Source organism: Macadamia integrifolia, unplaced genomic scaffold (genome assembly GCF_013358625.1).
Source record: "Macadamia integrifolia cultivar HAES 741 unplaced genomic scaffold, SCU_Mint_v3 scaffold213, whole genome shotgun sequence".
NCBI lineage: Eukaryota > Viridiplantae > Streptophyta > Magnoliopsida > Proteales > Proteaceae > Macadamia > Macadamia integrifolia.
Genome location: NW_024868531.1, coordinates 1 through 18519, shown reverse-complemented (window position 1 = coordinate 18519; position 18519 = coordinate 1). Strand labels below are relative to the sequence as shown.

General features: G+C 42.3%; 2 non-coding genes and 6 pseudogenes across 2 annotated transcripts; all 8 read right to left on the bottom strand.

The window, feature by feature from the left end:
* Positions 1-6453: 6453 nt before the first annotated feature.
* Positions 6454-6574, bottom strand: LOC122065866 (annotated as a pseudogene).
* Positions 6575-6804: 230 nt separating this feature from the next.
* On the bottom strand, positions 6805-6921 carry LOC122065864 (annotated as a pseudogene).
* Positions 6922-7153: 232 nt separating this feature from the next.
* Positions 7154-7272, bottom strand: LOC122065865 (annotated as a pseudogene).
* Positions 7273-7493: 221 nt separating this feature from the next.
* Positions 7494-7612, bottom strand: LOC122065855 (annotated as a pseudogene).
* Positions 7613-7843: 231 nt separating this feature from the next.
* Positions 7844-7961, bottom strand: LOC122065847. Its single transcript, XR_006136127.1, has one exon. It is a non-coding gene; the product is annotated as a 5S ribosomal RNA (ribosomal RNA).
* Positions 7962-8211: 250 nt separating this feature from the next.
* On the bottom strand, positions 8212-8330 carry LOC122065873. The gene has a single exon (XR_006136137.1). It is a non-coding gene; the product is annotated as a 5S ribosomal RNA (ribosomal RNA).
* Positions 8331-8557: 227 nt separating this feature from the next.
* LOC122065861 lies at positions 8558-8676 on the bottom strand (annotated as a pseudogene).
* Positions 8677-8897: 221 nt separating this feature from the next.
* Positions 8898-9016, bottom strand: LOC122065851 (annotated as a pseudogene).
* Between the last annotated feature and the right edge of the window lie 9503 nt (positions 9017-18519).

Genomic DNA, 18519 nt, shown 5'->3' with positions numbered 1-18519 from the left:
TGACAGGTACATTATTGATATCATTATTGCCTGCACATGTGTTATTTGACTCAGGAGCCTCACATTCGTTCATGTCACCAGTATTTACGAAGAAGATGAGAATTTCACCTAAGGGATTGAATCAGTGTTTGGCTATGAGCACCCCTACAGGAAGTGTGGTGGGTTTCAACTATGTTTATGAGCCTTGTCTAGTGACCATAGGTGACCATGATTTGAACGCTTACTTGATCGAGTTGGATATGACCGACTTCAATGTGATTTTAGGAATGGACTGGTTGTCCGCATACAGAGCCAGTGTGTTATGTGCAGCGAAGGCTATAATTTTCAGACCTCGTGATGATGATGGGTTTGTGTTTTAACGGGATAAGCCCAAGAAACTCAAGAAAGTTATCATAATCGCACTCCAGATGAAGAAGCTACTGGGTAAGGGATGTCAAGGCTACTTAGCATCTGTGACGGATACTGAGATAGAGATTAGGCCATTGACCGAGCTAGATGTGGTGAGAGAATTTCCCGATGTATTCCAAGATGACTTGACTGGTTTGCCTGCTGACCGAGAGACGGAATTTACTATAGACCTACTCCCCAGCTTGGCACCAGTGTCAAAGGCCCATTACCACATCGCCCCCATAGAGTTGAAGGAATTACAGGTGCAACTTCAAGACCTTCTGAAAAGGGGAATCATTAGACCTAGTGTGTCTCCCTGGGGAGCACCGGTATTGTTCGTAAAGAAGAAAGACGAAAGTATGAGATTGTGTATTGACTACCTGGAGCTTAATAAGCTAATCATTAAGAACCGGTATCCTTTACCAAGGATAGATGATTTGTTTGATCAATTGCAAGGTGCCAGGGTGTTCTCCAAGATCGACCTTAGATCGGGCTACCACCAGCTTAGGATCAAGGATAATGATGTCAGTAAGACAACCTTCAAATCAAGGTATAGACATTACAAATTCTTAGTAATGTCATTTGGGTTGACCAATGCACTGGATGCATTTATGGATTTGATGAACCGGGTATTCCAGGATGTCTTAGATAAGTTTGTGATAGTATTTATTGATGACATTTTGGTCTACTCCAAGAGTGAAGAGGAACATGCTGTTCACCTGAGGTTAGTACTTTAACGACTGAGAGAGAAGCAACTCTATGCCAAATTCAGCAAGTGCAAATTTTGGTTTTCATTAGTGGCATTCATATAGAGGGTATAGAGGTTGACCTAGGAAAAGTGAAGGCAGCTCTAGAATGGGAGACTGCTAAGAGTGTGATTGACATACGTAGTTTTCTGGGATTGGCAGGATACTATTAGAGGTTTATCGAGAACTTCTCCCGCATTGCTACTCCGATGACCCGACTCACATGGAAGGGCGTAAAATTTGAGTGGTCTGATGCTTGTGAGAGGAGCTTTAAGGAGCTAAGGCAAAAGTTGGAATCAGCTCCAGTTTTGACTATCCCGACCTGTACAGGTGGTATGGTTGTTTATAGTGATACCTCCAAGCTGGGATTGGGTTGTGTATTGATGCAGCATAGGAAAGTCATTGCTTATGCGTCCCGTCAGTTGAAGGATTATGAGAAGAACTACCCAACCCATAATTTGGAGTTGATAGCCGTGATTTTTGCATTGAAAATCTAGAGACACTACCTGTATGGTGAGAAGAGTGAGATCTTTAGTTACCATAAAAACCTTAAGTACTTCTTCACCCAAAAAGAACTCAACATGAGACAGAGGTGTTGGTTAGAGCTGATGAAGGATTATAATTGTACTATCCACTATCACCCAGGAAAGGCCAATTTGGTAGCTGATGCACTTAGTCAGAAATCTCAGTCACTGACTCTTACATCAGTGACCACCAATGAGTATCTCCTAGAGGAGTCCAGGAAACTAGACTTGGAGCTATTAGTAGAGGGTGTCACCTTGTCACTATCGGCATTGGTGGTACAACCTAGTCTGGTGGATAGGATCACTGCAACTCAGGTTACTAATGCAAAGTTGCAGAAGCTTATAACAGAATGCCAGGAAGGAACCCAAAAGGACTTAGATTTCTCAGTGACTGAAAGCGGGATTCTCAAATTCAAAGGGAGGTTGTGTGTGCCTAGTAATGGTGAATTGAGAGACACAGTTTTGTGAGAGGCACATAGCTCTCCATACTCCATTTACCCCGGTAGCTCTAAAATGTACAAGGACCTCAAAGGCTCCTACTGGTGGAAAAGAATGAAGAATGATGTGGCCACACATGTGTCCAGACGCCTCACATGCCAGCAAGTCAAGGCTGAGAGACAAGGGCCTCATGGGTTATTACAATCCCTACCTATTTCGGAGTGGAAATGGGAGAATATTACTATGGACTTCGTCATAGGCCTACCCCATACATAGAAGGGCATGGATGCCATTTGGGTAGTTGTGGACCACTTGACTAAGGTAGCTCACTTTATCCCAATTAAGATCACATTTTTTAAGGACAAGTTGGCCAAGTTGTATGTCGATAACAACATCAGGTTGCTTGGTGTACCAGTTAGTATCATCTCTGATCGAGATCCCAGGTTCACTTTCAAGTTTTGGACATGTGTGTAGAAGACTATGGGCACACAGTTGGCTTTCAGCACTACCTTTTACCCTCAGACCGATGGTCAATTGGAGAGGACTATTCAGACATTGGAGGACCTATTCTGAGCATGTGCCTTGGATATGAGTTATAGTTGGGATGAACACATTTTACTTATTGAGTTCTCCTACAACAACAGTTATTGGGCCACCATCGAAATGTCCCCATTCGAGGCACAGTATGGCAGGAAGTGCCGAACTCCACTCTATTGGGATGAGGTTGGTGAGCAGCACATTTTTGGTCCAGACTTGATACAGGCTACTAGTGAGAAGGTGAATGTAATCAGAGAAAGGATCAAGGCAGCTCAGTCTAGACAGAAAAGCTAATGGGATGTTAGGAGGAAGCATCTAGAGTTCGGTGTTGGAGACAAGCCATTCTTGTGGATCTCCCCAGTTAAAGGGGTGATGCGGTTTGGCAAGAAGGGAAAGCTTAGTCCAAAGTTTATGGGACCATATAAAGTACTGGAGAGGATTAAACGTGTAGCTTACCAGATAGCCTTGCCACCAGAGTTGGAAGGTACACATGATGTCTTCCACGTATCTAGGTTGAGGAAGTACATTTCTGACTAGACTCATGTCTTGACTTACATACCCCGTGAGTTGGATGTTCTTCGCAACCGCACCGTTTCCTTCGTCAAGGTGAAATGGATGAACCACCTCGAATAGGAGGCATCTTGGGAGCGAGAAGATAAAATGATGAAGCAGTATCATGGATTGTTTGATTTTTTGAGTACGTTCAATTTTGAGGACGAAATTATTGTAAAGTGAGGGGGATGTTACACCCATGCCCTAATCCGGTCTAATTTGAACTATGGTGACATGCCTCGGATCAAAGATTAGAAGTACGATCCGATTTTGGCTCACAGCTGCACATTGCCAAAGTGGTAGAGATGACCCCATATGTTTGTGCATTGCATGCCTATCTAACTAGAGGGGATTCACACCTTCTGATCCCAGAAGGTAAGTGGCCCAACTCCCCATACTTGATTTCTGGCACACATCATAATCGTCGAAAAGCCTTAGGCATATCCAAGGGCAACCACCAGCGCGAGACCAACCATGGGACAGAAAGCTATATTGACCACCAAAAATAAGCTACCGGAAGCAGCCTAGGCATGAATCGGATGCCTATTTCTGGTGGGTCCACATGCTGCTATCGAGGTTTTGATGCTCGTGGGTCCTGCCACTCACATCGTAAATGGTTTTGGATGATCCCAAATCATCCTCCACATTTTCTTTTTTGATGTGGGCACCTTATGGACTCAAATGTGCTGGTTCTCGTGGCCTGAATTTCAATTTAACCTGATTGGTTCAAAAGCGATCCAAAACCCTTAGGCCCAACTTAAGTTATAAGTTGGGAAATGAGGATATGAATCCTCATTTCCCTTGTGCCCAACATAGAAGAGGTGAGAAAGAGGAGAGGAAGGAAGAAGAAGAGGAAGAAGGAGGGGATTGAAGGCCTACCTTGGTGCCAGCTACCGCCTTGGTTTTGGAATCACTGCCAGAGGTAAGTGCAACCTCCCATGCCACTCTCTCTCTTCATTTTGACCTAGAAAAAGCTAGGTATCGATAGAATCTTAGTGTACACACCATGTTGAGGTTGTAGGATGAGTGTTCTACCCTCCCGGTGTTGTTGCCGAGCTTGAACCAAGCCCGGTGAGCTCTGGCAATATATAATGCCAAAAGATCAAGTAGGGTTTCGATCGTTCAATCAACGTATCTCCCAAACGGTTCAGTGGAATTAGGATTTTCTTGGCTTAGAATGATGCTAAGAACATCTCCTATGAACTCAATAGAATAAATCCCGACAATCGAGCCTAAGCTGAAAAGCCCCAAATTGTTGGACTGCCCTGTACCTCCACTAGAAACAACCCACCGGATCCACTGGATCTATTTTCAGTGGCATATTTTCAGTGGACTTGGAGCCTTATGTGCTCTCTGTCACCTCCATCGAAAACATGTCTGATATTTCTAGTGTAAATGCCCTATTTTCGATGGTTGTTTCCGATGATAGTACTGTCACTTAAGAACAGTGTCTCTACATTTTGGGGGGTAACTTGTGTGGGTCCCTCCCAATGTTTTCGACGCATATTGATGTACGATCCCCTTGTGTCTAGGATAGTGACGTGCATATGCCCTAAAGCTGGAATTGAATTGATCGATCAGTGGTCGTACTTGAACCCAAACACTAACGATCGTAAAACAAGTGAGGGATGGACTGTGTTTATTTTTGAAATGTTTATTAATTATTTAATTGCTCACATGCTTAGAATTATATGTTTAATTGAAATTGTTATTTTACGATCATGATATGAATTGTATAGAAATGTGTGACGGAATCCGGTGTGGCCGAGATGGTATCAATACCGTGATCGTCATGTGTTTGGTTGTGTATGTGTATGTGTGAGATGGAATTTGGTATGGCCGAGGTGGTACCAGTGCCATGATTTCCATATGCATGTTGCATTCATGCATTGATTATGTGCATTAGAGTTAGATGTAGTCGTGGGTTACACTTTGTGGCCAAGGTCTCGCTGGTATCATGTACCCCGGGATTAAATTTGAAAATGGATACGCTTCATGGCCGAGGTCTTGTCGGTGTTGCATAGTCCATACTCAATTGTTATTCCTGGTATCGTGTACCCGGAACTGTATTTGGAGATGGGTTATACTTTGTGACCGAGGTCCCTCCGGTATTGTGTAATCCATACTAACTGTATCATTATGAAGGCATGTAGTATATATGTGGTTAGGTATCACTCCCTATGCTACGCATCCTTTCCAATAGGGGTTGAGGTGTTGGATAACCCATTATGGTATGTTTGATGAGCCTTCCCGAAGTGCCACTCCCGTGGTACGATGTGATTGTTGTCGGAGGCGGGAACCTGTCTGGTATGGCCAATGTGTTACCGATGCCATGACTGCCAGGAGGGGGTTATCAAGGGTTTGTTGGGTGACCCATGGATGCATACGGGGATCGGTAGGCTTCTAATCAAGGTTAGGGTTTGTATCACTGCGTAGTCGATGTCATTTTCGAGACGAGGGATATAGCCTATTGCACTGTAGTAGCATTTACCAGGCTTAGTTTGTATTGTTAGGTGGATAATAAACAAATGAACTGCATCACGAGCATCATGGACTATGTGTTTAATTTTCACAATCATGCATCATAAATTATTACTACTATTGTCTTGCTTGGATGTGCTTGCCCCACCCCTCACTGAGCGAGTTGGAAAGATCACCCCACGTATACACCCCTTTTTAGATGATGATGCAGGTACTGTGGTGCCAATGGTGGGTGACCCAATATCTTTTGAATCGAAGTACGGTGTGAGGGAATGGTGGATGCCAGAAGCAGAGGAGCACGATTAGGACTGTGCTTACGACCACTGTGCTATTATATTACCATTATATGTTTTCCCATTTTATTTATAAATTCTGCTACTATACCCTGGTTCCGCTGCTTATACTGGTTAGTGATGTGAGATTGTGAAAATGTTAAGGTACTACTATCAGATATCCGGGTAGGTTTGTAAGACAGGTACGTGTCTTACTCACACCACCATTATTCCTAATAGTAAGTTGGGTCTACCGAGAGTGGAGGATGACAATTAGTGCTAGTATGATCGCACCAGCCAAGTTTATGCCCCCACATTCTGTTATCCTACTCTCGCCCAAGCACGCTAGTCGCCGATTAATTAAATATTAATATAACTCCTCCTTCGTAAAATCATCGTAGTAAAATAAAAAATAATAAAATATATTGCTCTATGGCGCGAACAGGCTTCTCCCACCGCATCCACCCTCCACATGACACAGTCGTCCTCCACACAGAAAATAGTCAAAAACAAAAAGGGGTGCTACAAGAGGACTTCCTAGGAGGTCACCCATCCTAGTACTACTAGTGCCCAAGCACGCTTAATTGCGGAGTTTTGGTGGGATCTGGTGCACATTAATGCTGGTATTATCACACCCGCCAAGTTTATGCCCCCTCATTCTCTTATTCTACTCTCACCCAAGCACACTAGTCGCATATTAATTAAATATTAATATAACTCCTCCTTCATAAAATCATCGTAGTAAAATAAAATAATAAAATAATAAAATAAAATATATTACTCCATGGCACGAATGGGCTTCTCCCACCGCATCCCCCTTCCCATGACACCGTCGCGCTCCGCACAGAAAATGGTCAAAAACAAAAAGAGGTGCAACACGAGGACTTCCCAGGAGGTCACCCACACTAGTATTATCATCCCAAGCGCTCTTAACCATGGAGTTTTGATGGGTTCCAGTGCATTAGTGCTGGTACAATCGCACCTGCCAAGTTTATGCCCCCTCATTCTCTTATGCTACTCTCGCCAAAGTATGCTAGTCGCCTATTAATTAAATATTAATATAACTCATCCTTCGTAAAATCATCGTAGTAAAATGAAAAAAATAATAAAATAAAATAAAATATATTACTCCATGGCACGAACAAGTTTTTCCCACCTCATCCCCTCTCCCCATGACATCGCCGTGCTCCACACAGAAAATGGTAAAAAACAAAAATGGGTGCAACACGAGGATTTCCCATGAGGTCACCCATCCTAGTACTACACTCGCCAGTGCATGCTTAAAAGTGGAGTACTGATGCGATTCGGTGCATTAGGGCTGGTATGATCGCACCTGCTAAGTTTATGCCCCCTCATTCTCTTATTCTACTCTCGCCCAAGCACGTTAGTCACCTATTAAGTAAATATTAATATAACTTCACCTTCGTAAAATCATCATAGCAAAATGGAAAAATAATAAAATATATTACTCCATGGCACGAACGGGCTTCTCCCACCACATCCCCCCTCCCCATGACACTGCCATGCCCTGCACAGAAAATGATCAAAAACAAAAAGGGGTGTAGCACGAGGACTTCCTAGGAGGTCGCCCATCCTAGTACTACTCTTGCCAAAGCATGCTTTACTGCAGAGTTCTGATGGGATCCGGTGCATTAGTGTTGGTATGATCGCACCTGTCAAATTTATGCCCCCTCATTCTCTTATGCTACTCTCTCCCAAGCACGCTAGTCGCCTTTTAATTAAATATTAATATAACTCGTCCTTTGTAAAATCATTGTAGTAAAATGGGAAAATAATAAACTAAAATAAAATATATTACTCCATTGCACGAACGGGCTTCTCCCGCTACATGCCCCCTCCCTATGACACTGCCGCACTCAACACCGAAAATGGTAAAAAATAAAAAGGGGTGCAACACGAGGACTTCCCAGGAGGTCACCCATTCTAGTACTATCTCGCCCAAGCACTCTTAACCGCGGAGTTCTGATGGGATCCAATGCATTAGTGCTAGTATGATCGTACCCGCTAAGTTTATGCCCCCTCATTCTCTTATGCTACTCTCGCCCAAGCACGCTAGTTGCCTATTAATTAAATATTAATGTAACTCCTCCTTTGTAAAATCATTATAGTAAAATGGAAAAATAATAAAATATATTACTCCATGGCGCAAACAGGCTTCTCCCACCGCATCCCCCCTCCCCATGACACCGCCGTTCCCTGCATTGAAAGTGGTCAAAAACAAAAAGGGGTGTAGCAAGTGGTCAAAAAAAAAAAGGGCTGCAGCACGAGGACTTCCTAGGAGGTCACCCATCCTAGTACTACTCTCTCCCAAGCACGCTTAACTACAGAGTTCCGATGGGATCCGGTGTATTAGTGCTGGTATGATCACACCCGCCAAGTTCATGCCCTGTCCTTCTCTTATGCTACTTTCACCCAAGCACGCTAATCGCCTATTAATTAAATATTAATATAACTCTTCCTTCGTAAAAACATCATAGTAAAATGGAAAAATAATAAAATATATTACTCCATGGCACAAACAGGCTTCTCCCACTGCATCCCCCCTCCCCCCTCCCCATGACACTACCGTGCTCCCACAGAAAATGGTCAAAAACAAAAAGGGGTGGAGCACGAGGACTTCCCAGGAAGTCATTCATCCTAGTACAACTATCGCCCAAGCATGCTTAACTACGGAGTTCTGATGGGATCCGATGCATTAGTGCTGGTATGATCGTACCCGCCAAGTTTATGTCCCCTCATTCTCTTATGCTACTCTTGCCCAAGCACGCTAGTTGCCTGTTAATTAAATATTAATATAACTCCTCCTTCATAAAATCATCGTAGTAAAATGGAAAAATATTAAAATATATTACTCCATGGCGCGAACGGGGTTCTCCCACCGCGTCCCTCTTCCCTATGAAACGGCCACGCTTTGCATAGAAAATGGTCAAAAACAAAAAGTGGTGCAGCACGAGGACATCCTAGGAGGTCACCCATCCTAGTACTACACTCGCCCAAGGACGCTTAACTACGGAGTTCTGATGGGATCCGGTGCATTAGTGTTGGTATGATCGCACTCGTCGAATTTATTCCCACTCATTCTCTTATGCTACTCTCACCCAAGCACGCTAGTCGCCTATTAATTAAATATTAATATAACTCCTCCTTCATAAAATCATCGTAGTAAAATTTATAAATAATAAAATATATTACTCCATGGTGCGAACGGACTTCTCTCACCGCATCCTCCCTCCCTATGACACCGCCACGCTCCGCCCAGAAAATGGTCAAAAACCAAAACTCTCACTAGTAGCATATATCAAGTCCGGACCCAAAATATGCCGCTCACCAACCTCATCCCAATAGAGTGGAGTCTGGCATTTCCTGCTATACTGTGCCTCAAATGGGGACATCCCGATGGTGGCCTGATAACTATTGTTGTAGGAGAACTCAATAAGGAAGATGTGCTCATCCCAACTATAACTCTTATCCAAGGCACATGCTCGGAGTAGGTCCTCCCATGTCTGAATAATCCTCTCCGACTGACCATCGGTCTGAGGGTGAAAGGTAGTGCTGAAAGCCAACTGTGTGTCCATTGCCTTCTGCATACAGGTCCAGAACTTGAGAGTGAACCTGGGATCTTGATCAAAGATGATACTAACTGGTACACCATATAACCTGATGTTGTTATCGACATATAACTTGGCCAACTTGTCCATAGAAAATGTGATCTTGATTGGGATAAAGTGAGCTTCCTTAATCAAGTGGTCCACAACTACCCAAATGGCATCTATACCCTTCTGTGTATGGGGGTAGGCTTGTGATGAAGTTCATGGTAATATTCTCCCATTTCCACTCTAGAATAGGCAGGGACTGCAATAACCCATGAGGCCCCTGCCTCTCAGCCTTAACTTACTGGCATGTGAGGCATCTAGACACATGCGTGGCCACATCATTCATCATTCTTTTTCACCAGTAGGAGCCTTTGAGGTCCTTGTACATTTTAGTTCTGTCGGGGTGAATGGAGTATGGAGAGCTATATGCCTCTCTCAAAACTTTATCTCTCAATTCACCATCACTGGGCACACACAACCTCCCTTTGAACCTGAGGATCCTGCTTTCAGTCATTGAGAAATCTAGGTCCTTTTGGGTTCCTTCCTGGCATTCTGTTATCAGCTTCTACAACTCTGCATCAGTAACCTAAGCTGTAGTGATCCTATCCACTAGACTAGGTTGATTCACCAATGCTGATAGTGGCAAGGTGACACCCTTTACTAATAGTTCCAACTTTAGTTTCCTAACCTCCTCTAGGAGATACTCATTGGTGGTCAGTGACTGAGACTTCTGACTAAGTGCATTAGCTACCACATTCTCCTTTCCTGGGTGATAGTGGATAGTACAATCATAATCCTTTATCAGCTCTAACCAACGTGTTACACCCGTGCCCTAATCCGGTATAATTTGAAACTATTGTGACAGGTCTCGGATCGAAGATCGAAGATCGAAAATAAGATCGAAATTACCGAAGGGGTAGGGATGACCCCATATATTTATGCATTGCATGCCTGTCTAACTAGAGGGGGCTCATACCTTCTGATCCCAGACGGTAAGTGACCCGACTCCCCACACTTGATTTTTGGCACGTGTTATAATTATCGAAAGACCTTTAGCATGTCCGAGGGAAGCCACCCGTGCGAGGCCAACCATTGGACAGCAAGCTATCAAGACAGTAGGTTGTCTAGATCACCAAAACAAGGCATCAAAAGCAGACTGTGAATGAATCCAGTGCCTATTTCTGGTGGGTACACTGGCAACTGTCGAGATTCTGATGCTTATGGGTCCCATCACTTACATCGTAAATGGTTCTGAATGATCCCAAATCATCCTCCACACCTTCCTCTTGATGTGAACACCTTATGGACCTAAGTGTGTGGGTCCTCATGTCCAAAAACTCATTTTAACTCGATTGGTTCAAAAGCGGCCCAAACCAAACGGACCCTAAGGCCCAACTTAAGTTATAAGTTGGGAAATAAGGATTCATTTCCTCATTTCCCTGTTGCCCAATGTGGGAGTGGAGAGAAAGAGGAGAGGAAGAAAAAGAGGAAGGAGAAGGGGATTGAAGGCCTACCTTGGTGCTACCGCCTTGTTGCCGGAATCGCTACCGGAGGTAAGTACAACCTCCCATACCACTCTCTCTCTTCATTTTGACCTAGACAAAGCTATGTATGGATGGAATCTTAGATTACACACCATGTTATGGTTTTAGGATGGGTGTTCTACCCTTCCGGTGTTGTTGCCAAGCTCGAACTAAGCCCGGTGTGCTCCGACAACAAGTAATGCCAAAAGACCAACTAGGGTTTTGATCATTTGATTGACATATCCCCCAAATGGCTTAGTGAAATTGAGATTTTCTTGGCTTATAATGATGCTAGAAACATCCCCTAAAAATTTATGGAACAAATCTCGGTGATCGAGCCCGAGCTGGAAAGCCCCAATTCGAGTTAGACCTTTCTGTGTCCACCAAAAATATGGCACAGGAAGCACTGTAGCTGCTTCTGGTGTGTTGTTTCCAGTTGAAAAATGAGTCTAATGTGCTCTCTATCACCTCCACCAGAAACAGGTCTGATATTTCTGGTGAAAATGCCCTGTTTTCGATGGGTGTTTCTGGTGATAGTACTGTCACCTAAGAATTGTGTTTGTACCCTTTGGGGGTGACCTTTGTGGGTCCATCCTGATGTTTTTGACACATATTGATGTACGATTCCCTTGTGTCTAGGACAGTGACACACACATGTCCCAAAGCCAGAATTGAATTGATCAATCGGTGGCCGTACTTGAACCCAAACACAATCGATCGTAAAATAGGTGAGGGATGGACTGTGTTTAACTTTGAAATGATTATTATTTATTTAATTACTCACATGTTTAGAATTTTATGTTTAATTGAAATTATCATTTTACGATTATGATATGAATTGTATAGAAAGTATGACGGGATCCGGTGTGGCTGAGGTGGTACCGATATCGTGATCGTCGTGTGTTTGGATGTATGTGTGTGATGGAATCCGACATGGCTGAGGTGGTACTGGTGCCGTGATTACTGTATGTATGTTGCATTCATGCATTGATTATGTGCATTAGAGTTAGTTGTAGTCGCGGGTTATACTTTGTGGCCCTAAGGTCTCACTGGTATTGTGTACCCCAGGACTACATTTGGAAATGGATACGCTTCGTGGTCGAGGTCTTGTCAGTGTTGCGTAGTCTATACTCAACTGCTATTTGCATGCTAGATTAGGTAAATGGTCTCAGGGCTACACTTTGTGGCCAAGGTCTCTCTACTATCGTGTACCCGAGACTGTATTTGGAGATGGATTACACTTTGTGGCTGAGGTCTCTCCGGTATCGTGTAATCCATACTTACTATATAATTATGAATGCATGTAGTATATATGTGGTTAGGTATCACTCCCTATACTTTCAATAGGGGTTGAGGTGGTTGATAACCCATAATGGTATATTTGATGAGCCTTCCTGAAGTGCCACTCCCGTGGTACGATGTGATTGTTGCCAGAGGCGGGAACCTGTCTGGCGTGGCCGATGTGTTACCGGTGTCGTGACTGCCAGGAGGGGGTTGTCAGGGGTTTGCTGGGTAACCATAGACGCATACGGGGATCGACAGGCTTTTAATCATGGCTAGGTTTTGTATCGTTGCATAGTCGATGTCATTTTCGAGATGAGGGATATAGCTTAATGCGCCGTAGTAGCATTTATCAAACTTAGTTTGGATTGTTAGGTGGATAATAAATAAATGAACTACACCACGAGCATCATGGACTATGTGTTTAATTTCCACAATCATGCATCAAAAATTATTACTGCTATTATCTTGCTTGGACGCGCTTGCCCCACCCCTGACTGAGCTAGTTGGAAAGCTCACCCCATGTATACACCCCCTTTTAGATGATGATGTAGGGACCGTGGTGCCCATGGCGGGTGATCTAGTATCTTCTGGGTCAGAGAACAGTGTGAGCGACTGGTGGATGCCAGAAGCCGAGGACCATGACTAGGACTGTGCTTGCAACCACTGTGCTTACGCCGCACCGTGAGATTGTATATCATATTTTGATATATTTGGATATAGCTATGGATTGTATATATTCTTGAGGTTATAAGTATATGCCATGGATGGATGTAGCAGAATAACTTGGTTATTGCTATTATCTTACCATTAGATGTTTCCCCATTTTACTTATAATTCCACTACTATATTCTGATTCCGTTGTTTATATTGGTTTATGATGTGAGATTATGAAAATGTTAAGGTACTGCTATCAAAGATCCTGGTAGGTCGTAAGACAAGTATGTGTCTTACTCACACCGTCGGTATTCCTAATGGTAAGTTGGGTCTACCGGGAGTGGGGTGTGACAGCTGTGGCATCAGAGCGTGAAGCGCTACCTTAACTCACAATCTCAACCAAACTATGATTTTGGAGAAACTATGATTTAATAAAAATCTCAAGACAACAATAATAGCAATTGCACATTAGGAGACAAATTTAGGTGTTAAAGTCGTTTCATTATAATAAAGAACTTGAATACACAGCTTACACTTTTATGGAAAATTTAAAGTACGAAAAGCAGGAAATCCTAACTAGCCTAAGACTAAGAAATTAAACAACGGAAGCATATGACATAATTAAAAAGTTTAACTAAACCTAAAACATCAAACTCAATTAAGACATAAAAAGGGAAATCCTAAAAAGCTACAGTGGTGAGTATGCCACTACTCTTGCTACTGCTGCTGGTTCTGTTCTTGGCCCTGACCCTGGTTCAGACCATGTATTCTTGGAGGAGGCACCAGAATGCCAAGGTGGAAGACCATCGCCTGCATCTGTGCCTCTAGGGAGGCCACTCTATTATCCATAAGATAATAGGTCTTGTCCATGCTCTCGAGGCGGCTGCCCATACTCCTCATCAATGATATAGTGGTATCCAGATGGGCCATAACATCATTGAGACTGTAGGGCCTCGCACCCCTAGTACTCTGGGATGTAGAAGCTGCCATCGAACCCATAGTCTGGGGATCCGGTGGTGGAGCCCCACCAACCCCAGCAGCTTCTCCTCCTATCTCACCGGCACCGCCACCCTCTACCTCTGTAGGCTACTGAACCTCTCCTAGAATAGGTGTCACCTCCCATAGATCTATGGTCATCTTCCTCAAAGAATCTTGGTTGAAGTCTGTGACCTCTTCACCCAAGCATGCCTCACCCTCCAAGTCCACCCCGAAGTAGTGGATGATGTCAGTCAATATCCTCCCATAGCATAGATTACCTACTCGATGATCCTGCCCTTCAGACCAAGTTATCATAGTCCACATTAGGAGGTAAGGTAGGTGTATCTGTGCCCCCATGTACACGTAATATGTCACGTAGGCTTGCAGGGTGAATACCTCATATAATGTCCATAGGTGGGGAGGACATTCAGCTAAATTGCACGACAGACAACCTTGGGAGTGGCAAAGTAGTTAACTAAGTGGTTCCATCCCTGGGCTTCCTTAGTCAGCATGTCATTGATCTCCTGGAAGGTATCGGGACCCTGAAATTCATATACCGGAGTCTGAGGTGGTTAGTACACTAGATCACCTACATTGCTGATCATCAAAATATTTTCCAGGTGCCCCATGTCAAAGGAGATCTCCATCCCCTTCACATAGGAGGTGATCGACATCTCTTTGGTACCTGTTTGAGATTTTAAAATGTAACCGAAAGCATACAAATCAGTGTAGCTACGGGTCGAACATCGGGAGAGCAGCCACTTTAATTTTTTTTTCTTTTAATAATGCAAAAGTTAACTGATTAATGGTTGTGATCTAATTCTAATTATCATCCTAAACATATGTATCTAAAATAATGTCCTAAAAATTCGTCATAAGAATTTAAAGACGCAAGCCACGTAATTAAAATTAAATAAATAAATAACTAAAAATAAACAATCCGCGCAATTACAAAAAACAATAAAGGAAAAAAATTTTGAAATAAAAAAAAAGTAAAAAAAAAATGGATAAAGCTAGAGAGAGACTCATAAGTAGGTTTCTCTACTTAGCCTGATGGATGCATCATAATATGAGCTTCCCTACTTGACTAGAGAGTCACTCTAACAAGGGTTACTCTGCTTGGCTTTAAGGAAAGGGAGACAATTAAAATAAAAATAATAAAATGATGGTTCTATGGCTAGGAGGGGTAAAGCCAACACATACACTAGCCATGAACCTTGGGGGAAAGGGATAGCAATAATGTAACGACTGAAATTAAAATCCTAAATTAAGAAAGAAAGGGTAGTCTGAAGAGGGAATGAGAGGGGGGAGAGAAGACTACTGAAGGAGCCTACTTACTTGAACTTCATCCCTTGAACTGAAAACTTGATCCATTTGAGATACTACCAGTACTAAAAACCAGATCTGGAATAAACCAAATCTAAAATTTCTAGTACTAGAGAAAAAAATTTGAAGAAAAAAATTGAACTTGAAAGACATGCTTCATAGCATGTTCTTGTCACCTAGAACTAAGCTTAGAACTAGAACATGAAAATTATAAATTCAATTGTTTAAACAATAAACATAAAAGACTAAATCAAAAATAAGGTAAAAATTCTTTTTCAGTGGTTGTATAATTGAGTTGTGCATCATTTAAGGTCCTACTAGCATAGTAAATTATAGTAGGAAACTTATTAATCCTTTGACCCAAAACCACTCCTATGGAAAAATCTGAAGTATCACACATCAGTTCAAAAGGTTCAGTCCAAACAGGTGGTTGAACAATGGGTGCATTGGTCAACTCCTTCTTAAGTTGTTTGAAGGATTCTAGGCACTCTTTAGAAAACTCAAAAGTTTGATCTTTGGTAAGTAATGAAGTGAGAGGGTGGGTTAACTGACTAAAGTTCTTAATAAACCTTCTATAGAAGCCTGCATGCCTTAGAAAAGACTGAACATCCTTAACAAATTAAGGAGGTGGTAAATTATCATTTAAATCCACTTTAGCTCTATCTACCTTAATTCCCTCCTTGGATATTACATGGCCTAAAATAATACCAGATTTAACTATGAAATGACATTTCCCCTAATTCAAAACCAAATTCTTAGATATGCACCTTTTCAAAACTAGAGAAAGATGATGAAGACATTCAGAATTGGAATTTTCATGAATTGAAAAGTCATCCATAAATACTTCTAAGAATTTTTTGACCATGCCAAAAAAGATGCTCATCATGCATCGTTGGAATGTAGCAGGAGCATTGCAAAGCCCAAAGGGCATACACCTATAAGAAAATGTTCCATATGGGCATTTAAAAATGGTCTTATGTTGGTCCTCTAAAGCAATTGGGATCTGGTTATAGCCGAAATATCCATCAAGAAAACAATAGTATTCATGTCCAGCTAACCTCTCTAACATCTGGTCAATGAATGGCAATGGGAAGTGGTCCTTCTAGGTTGCCACATTAAGTTTCCTGTAGTCTATGCATACTCTCCACCCTGATTGGACACAGGTTAGAATTAGTTCATTATTGACATTGGGAACTACAGTCACCCTAGACTTCTTACGCACTACGTGAACTGGGCTTACCCATTGGCTGTCAGAAATAGGATAAATTATTCTATGATCCAGGCACTTTGGGATCTCTTTCTTAATGACTTCCATCATCACTGGGTTAGCTCTTCTTTGGGGTTCCATGGATGGTTTGGAATCCTCCATAAGATATATATGATGTTACACAATAGAAGGACTTATACCCTTGATATCAGCCATGGTCCAACCTAGGGCTTCCTTATTATCATTTAACACTTTAAGCAACTCCTCTTCCTGGCTAAAAGTCAAATTTGAAGAAATTATTACAGGAAGAGTCTGGTCAGGCCCTAAGAAAGCATACCTCAAATTAGATGACAACTCCTTAAGATCTAGCTTAGGAGGCTTAACTATGGAAGGTTTGGAAATGGAATTGGAAAGGGGTCCTAAGGACTCCACAAGTGTGTGAAGACTCAAGACTTCAGAAAAAAAATTTCACTATCATCATCCAACTCATCCATACACTCTTGGAATTATGAATCAAAATCAATATCAAATTTGATAATTAAATCATTAAAAAAATCCAAAAAATCCTCAAGCATATTGATCTCTTCTTCCATATGTGGTTGCTTGCCTATCCTAAACATATCAAACTCAATAGTTTGGTTTCCAAAAGATAACCTTAGGAAACCATTCCGGCAGTTGATTAATGTATTACTGGTAGCCAAGAATAGTTTTCCAAGAATTATTGAGGTCTCATCCTTAGTTGAGAAGGGCTTAGTATCTAACACAATGAAATCAACAGGAAAAATAAATTCCCCCACCTTTAGTAAGACATCCTCAATCATCCCTTTAAGAATCTTAATAGACCTATCTACCAATTGAAGAGTAGTTCCAGTGGCTTTCAATTCTCCCAATCCTAGTTGCTTATACACATGGTAAGGTAAAAGATTCACACTTACACCAAGGTCAAATAAGGCATGCTCAATGTAGGTGTTGCCTATGACACAAGATATGGTAGGGCTCCCTGGATCCTTATACTTGGCTGCTATAGGCTGAGTAATTATGGAACTAATGTTACTTGCCAAAATGCTTTTTGGGGACACTAGTGATACATTTGTGAGTACACAAATCTTTTAGTACCTTTGCATAGGCGGGGATTTGGGATATGGCATCCAAAAGAGGGATGTTCACTTCTACCTTTTTGAAGACTTCTAAAATTTTATCCATAAGGACTGTTAGGGATTTACCCTTTCTCAGAAGAATCATTTTTGGCTTCTCCAACCAAATCTTCTTTAATTTCAAAAGAATCTTTAGGTTCATCAGACGAACCTGGAACAAGAGGCACACTTGTGTCCTCAACTGAAGGAGAGTTAACAGGAGTAATAGATGGGAAAGATTTAGGAACGCTCTGTTGGTACTCTCTACCACTCCTAAGGGCATAAACAACATTACATTGGTTAGAGGGCCCTTGTTGGGTCTGACGTTGTACTATATTCAGTGGTGCATTAGTTGGTGCTTGTGAACTAACAAGCTGATGATGCCTAGGGTTAGGCTCTGGTTGACTAGGTAAAGTTTCTTTCTCCCTTTCATGCATAATTAAGATAACTTGGGTGAGTTTTCTCATAAGATTTTGATGATTTATCATGAGGAGGGCCATTTTTTTCCAAGTCACTTATTCTACTTACCTCTCCAGTGTTGGTAAACCTAAGGGGTTGCTGATAAGATGATAGGAGAGGGGTCCTAGGAAAACTAGCCTGAGGTCCTACATTTGACCTAGAAAAAGTATTTTGTGTGCAAAGGGAGGCCTTTGGGGTCCAGGTTGACCTTGATTATGAAAATTGGAAGGCCCTGCTTGGTTGCCTTGATTCCAAGAGAAATTTGGGTGATTTCTCCATCCTGGATTGTAGGTGTTACTATATGGATTATTCTGGTATAAGGCATTAACACTATTATTAGAAGTGCCCCCAGAGGTGTTGGGGCATTCTTCTATGACATCTCCAGGGGACTGGCACCAAGCACA